A 6,280-nucleotide genomic window follows, 5' to 3' on the forward strand; every position below is an offset into this window, starting at 1 on the left:
TCTAGTTTGGGGCCGAGGGGAGGGAACCTCAGCCACCGCTGGGTAGGGATCCCACACGGGGCGGAGGGAGGCAGCGCGGAACTCAGCCCTGGCTTACCTGAGGGAAAGGAGGCTGGAGAGCATGGGACAGTCATCCTGCAGACCCCGAGGCTGAGGAAGGTGGCGGGAGGGTACAGTCAGTCTGGTCCAAGCCTGGAAATGAGGATGACTAAGACTACCGACCAGCCAGGTGGTTCGCTCCCAGGGTTACCAGTCCAGGTTCAGTACAGACCCAGGGAGGCTCGTGGTAGCGGGGGCCGTGCTGAGGGCCAGGTCCGAGTTTGGGAGGGCTCCACGGGTGACCAGGGCGGGTGCCCTCTCTGCTGGGGTATTGCAGACTGCCTGCTGAAGCATGGGGCGGATAAACACTCGGGAACGACCTTGGACCGGGCCACACAAACTAGCGGGGTTGAGACGGTTCCGATGATCTCACCCCTGGCGCTGTTTCTCGATTAGTGTTGGTTTACTAGGATCCTGCCTGCCAGGGAGGGATGGGCGGGGTGGGACTGCGGTGCTGGTGTTCTGCTGGAGAAGGTCATTAGGGCGGTTTTATAGACTCCAAGTTTCTTGACAGAAATTCTTAGGAAAACTCATTATCTGGTTATTGTCAGTTACATTGTCTTTGGAGCCAAGAGGACAGATTATGATCGCTGTAAACTTTATATGGAGTGCTGGTGCGCGTGTGTATGAAGCCTTTTTAAAAACCCGTTTAAGGCCCAGAATGATAATAAAGCTCTTATTTGTATCCCTTTCCCCCAATTTCAATTTCCTTCATGTTCCTGAATGCAGGTCTTTGCTTCAACCGGACCTCCAGGTCCAGTAAATCCTTCGGGTATTTCATGGCCCTAGGACTTTGGGGGACTCACTTAAACTGTCTGGGCCTCACTTTCCTCCCAGGTGAAAAGAGGGAATTGGATTAGCTGACCTCCAGGGTCTTTTTCCATCTTTAAATCTTTGATCCAAAAATCCCCCTTCCTGCCACCTATGTGCTGCGGGCAGCTTAATCTTAATAGCCAACATTAAGGATGTAACCTTCTGCCTTAAATTCCTTCAGTGTCTGTCTATTGAGAGCAGGGCAAATTCCAGTGGAATAGACTTTTAGCAGACAACCTATTCTGTTTAGAAAATCGCCTCAGAAGTTAAGATATATAGACATAGATATAGATATAGATATAGATATAGATAGATAGATAGATAGATAGATAGATAGATAGATAGATAGATAGACAGACAGATAAGATAGATAGATAGATAGATAGATAGATAGATAGATAGATAGATAGATAGATAGATAGATAGATAAGCTTTGGTTTCTTCTCTCCTGTTTACAAGTCTCCTATGTTGATATGATGTGCAAAAATAACTATAAAGTACAACACAAGGTAAGCACATGATAAAAGCACAGAGTCCTCTGTGAGATCCCAGGAAGCAAGGTCTTTAGGGATGGCATTTCAGGGAAATATTCCTGGAGACTGTAGAATTCTACTTGGGCTGTAAAAGATCAATATAAATTTGACAAATAGCATGACAAATAAGATCCAGAAGTCCATAATGAGGAACGGAGGCCTAGAGAATGTACTGCATAGGCAGAGTATTTTCATCTTGTTGTAATATGGTATAGGCTGTCTGTATGAGATCAAGATGAAAAGTATCATACTTGGCATGGCTCTAATGCCAGGCAGAAATGGACTTTCACTCGATAGGCAATAGAGCACCATCAGGTGTCTTGGATCAGACGAGTGCCTTGACCTAAAGAATCCCTTACTCTAACCCTAATTCTGGCAGTAATATGAAGGATAGATTGGAGGAGAGAGAGAATAAGACAACAAATTCTATTATCAGGCTATTATTCTAGTAGTGGGGACATGTAATAATGAAGTCATATAGTAGAGGACTGACATTGAGAGACTAAGGATGGGATGGGAGAGAGACTGAAGCAAAAGGATGTAGATATTGATTTACAGTAAGCACTGTATATAAATATATGTATGTATGTATATATATATATGCATGTGTGTGTGTTGAAAAATGGAAGCAGAAAAGAAAGTCATTGGCTTTGTCCATTATGATGTCATGGATTATTTGGAACAGAACAGTTGATTAGGTTCATAAAGCCATCTTGCAAAGAGATGAGGAGATCCTGGTTATTTCCAAAGTAGAGGCCTCAGGCATAGACAAGGTTTTCATGAATTTGGCTGGTTCAGAGTAGAAGTAAAGGCTTTTTTTTTAAAAAAGAATAGGGAACATGTGAGACTATATAAAGAGGAGTGAAACACTGAAAATTGTAATAATGCTAAGGACTAACATTTATGGAAGTCTCAAGATTAATAAAGTTTGCCTTTTCATCGTACCTGATCTCATGGAAGCCCCACACCCACCCTGTCAAGAAGGAAATTCTGGCATTCTTACCTACCGCATTTTACAAATGAGGAACAGAGGCTCAGAGAGGTTCACTTCTCTCTCCAGTTGTGACCAAGAGACAGCACAAGCCGAAGGAAAGAGTGTGGACTTGTACAGAGTACTTGGTCTCAAATTTCAGCTCTGTGTGAAGTGAAAATTCTGTTAAAATGGTAACATAACAAATTTTAAAAATAATCAGAAGCCATTATTTTAGGTATTTGTGCTCTCTAATTTTTGGTGCCCTGAGATAAAACTGAGGTTGCCCTGCTCTAGTTAAACCTCTGGATAACACACTGAGGCAGTAGACACATGGCATTAGCCCTTTCACTGGATGGTAAACCCAAAGCTACTTCACCTGATTGCAGGTCTAGGACCCTGCCTGTTTCAGAGACACTATTAAACTGGCTTTATTTACCTTGCTTTTATCCCTCTTTAGTGATTAGGAGACTTCCACAATTGCACACCTTGTTGATTTTATTGGGTTGGTGGTGCTATGTTATTCATAAAGAATTAGAACTCAGTAGCAAAGTTTTATCTTTCAGTAAATTGAGTATCATCGAGAGGATCAGCTTACCTGAAAAACAGACATTTAAAGACAGAATTAGGTTTGGACATCTTCTGAATGAACTTGTAGTTTTGTGACTTTGGGAAAAAATGTCTTAATGCAATCAAGTGAGTCTTAATTTTACAGGATTTTTGAAGATTACAGACTTTTTTTTGCCTCCTGGTATTCCATAAAGGAGAAAAATCGTACTCCTGGCAGTTTCACTATCCCTTGTTCTATCACAGCTATTTTCGTTATTTTTCAGCAGTAACTCTTTGAAGTGGCAGACCTGTGCAGTTCATTTTCACTTCCCTTCTATTCAACAAGCACTTACTAAGGACCTGCTGTGTGCCAGACACTGCGCTAGAAACTGGGGAGAGGACAAAAAGGAATGTGCCCTTTTCTTAAGGAACTTAAATTCTACCCAGGAAAACACAGATGTGTAAAAGCAAAATATATCGCAAGTGAAGTTGTTTTGGGGAGAGGGTGAGTGAAGGGGAAGCATAGTGATTAGTACAAGATGTAGCTCTTGAGCTTGAGCCTTTAATGGAACTAGGAAATTCAAGAACCTTCTAAGGTTTAAGGGATGACAGGCACAGGGAAGCTAGTTGGCCCTGGGGATAATATGCTGGCCATGAAGTCAGGAAAAGCGAGATCGAATCTGGCCTCAGGCACTTAGCTAGGGTTACCCTTCTAGGGTGGTTATGAGGATGAAAGGAGATAATAATTAGAAAGTACTTTGCAAACAATAATTACTGTTTTTCTGGTGCAGAGTCATAGGGGCAGGAGATGGAATGTCCTGTGTGGAAACAGAAAGTAGCCATGCAGAGCTAGAATATAGAGGACTTTATTTTTTGTCCCTGAATTCTCCACTTGGAAAGCAGATAGCCTGATAAATGGGCCTGAGTTTCGGAAGATACCTGGCTGGGTTCAAGTCCAGTCTCTGAAGCATAGATGGTGTGATCCTGAGCAAAACACTTAAACTTCTTAGTGCCCCAGGAAACTCCTAAAGAACTCTCAAGTGACAGAACACTTGTGTTGGTATTGGGAATTCCCTAAACCAGTGAAATCACAGACCTAAAACACAAAACAGGTCATTAATATTGCTTATAATATTGTCTGTTATAAACCTAATTGAATTGAGATTCTTTGCCCTTTTACAGCTTTATGGAACTCCAAGGTAGGTTCTTAGAAAAAAACAGATAGACAAGCAAGGTACGGTCATGTTAAATTTAGTATAGTCTTTAAAAAAATCTGTAATAGATTTTTAAAAATTTTTATGTGAAAATATTTGTGTCAATTTTAAAAAAATGAAATTTATTCCCCCCATAGCCAAGAGGAAAGAAAGCTTTTCTTTTTGAATGCTGAATTTTAAGCTTTTTAAACAATGTCAATAAAATTTTCTTAATAGCACCTTACAGTTAAATTCAGTGCATAAGCTCTCATAACAACATTTTAGTCTTCTTTTCACATCTACATTCTTTGTCCTTTCTTTTTTTAAGACCCATTTTGGATGGAAATCTTTTTAAAAGAAAGTTTATTATGCAATCTATATGTTTTTAACAATACAATTATTTAAAAATAAAACAATATAAATCCAGCACACTTAACACGTTTTTTCAATAAATACTCTCCATTTATTACCAGTAATGCTAATATCTCTAGCAGTCCTACCCTATCAAAGCAAGACATTGAAGTGATTGTTTTATTAGCAACTACATGATGAAGTATATTGTCATCATTCTTCTTTGGTATGTTTCTGAGTTTTAATTCAGAGCAATACTACTCAACAGCACTAAATTATATTGAAATTAATATGACACATCACACATAAATATCCTTTGTGATTTTTATTTATTTTTGAAATATTATTTTGTACCACCCACCAACTTTTGCCCTGATGAGCAAGTAGAAAAAAAAATAAAGCCCCTGGTACTTAGTTGCATAGTCCAGCCAAAATAATTTTCCACCTTGACCTTGTCCAAACCTGTTCATGTATGTCTTTATTTTAAATTCATCACCTCTCTGTCACAAGGTTAGTGACATGTTCTATTGTCATTCTTTTGGAATTGTGCTTTATCAGTTTTTTGATTAGAATACTAACGTGTTTCAAATTATTTTTATATTGTTATTGTATAAATCCTTTTCCTAAGACTACCTCCTTTTATTCTACATAAGTTCATGATGTTTTCCGCCTTTCCTCTGAGCCTGTTCATTTCATCATTTCTTACGGCAAGATAATATTCTATTTTGTTCACATAACGCAGTTTATTTAGCCGTTCCCCAATAGTAGGGCACCTCTTTACTTTCTAATTTTTTGGCTATCAGAGAAACTACTATTAAAAATATTTTTGTATCTGTAGGTCCTTTCTTCCCTTCCCCCCTGCTTTGCTTTCTTTGAGGCATAGGCCTCATATTGGTGAAGCTAAGTCAAAGGTTATGTAACTTTGGGACATCGTTCCAAATTGCTTTCCAGAATGTCATGATCATTTCATAGCTCCCTCAGTAGTGTACTACTGGTAGTCTATCTATTTTTTCCAGTCCCCTCAGCATTTGTCATTTTCCTCTTTTCGTTATTTTTCTTAGTCTGTGGAGTGTGAAGTAAAAAACCTTAAAGTTGCATAGATTTGCATTACTCTAATTAGTGGTAATTTAGAGAATTTGTTCATGTTCTTTCATTTTTAATTAACTTTATTCTTGCATGCTGGGCCATCTCCAGTCATCCTTATGAATATCAGGGTACCTGACTCAGATGGCTCAGGAGAAGAAAGTGAGGTTAGTGACCTTGCACAGCCCTCCCTCATTCAAATCAAAGTCAACTGCAAGTCATGGCATCTTGTTGATGTCATGGTCCTCTTCCAGAATGAAGGACAAACACAATGACAAAACTTTATTCTTACAAAGTTGTAGTTAATGTATATGCATTCTTCCACTTCTACTTTTTTCACTTTATTTCCTATAGTTCTTTCCAGATTTTTAATATAGTTCGTACTTGTAAGTCTTAATTGCAGTATAGTATTCTGTTAACATCAGCATACTACAATTTACTTAAACATTTCACCTATTGGACATTTAGGTTGTTTCTAGGTTTTTGGGGTTTTGTTGCAATTGTGTATAATGCTGATAGAATACATCTTGTACACATAGCTATTTTTGTTGTTTTTGATTATGATTTCAAGGTAAAATCCCAACTATGAAATTATTCAGAGAGTTAATAGTTTTAAAATTTTTGGTGTGATTACTTTCCACAAAGATGATACAAGGTTGTAATTCTACCAGTGTTGGAAGAGGATACCT

The sequence above is a fragment of the Notamacropus eugenii genome, chromosome X, assembly GCF_028372415.1.
Source record: "Notamacropus eugenii isolate mMacEug1 chromosome X, mMacEug1.pri_v2, whole genome shotgun sequence".
In the NCBI taxonomy this organism is placed as follows: Eukaryota; Metazoa; Chordata; class Mammalia; order Diprotodontia; family Macropodidae; genus Notamacropus; species Notamacropus eugenii.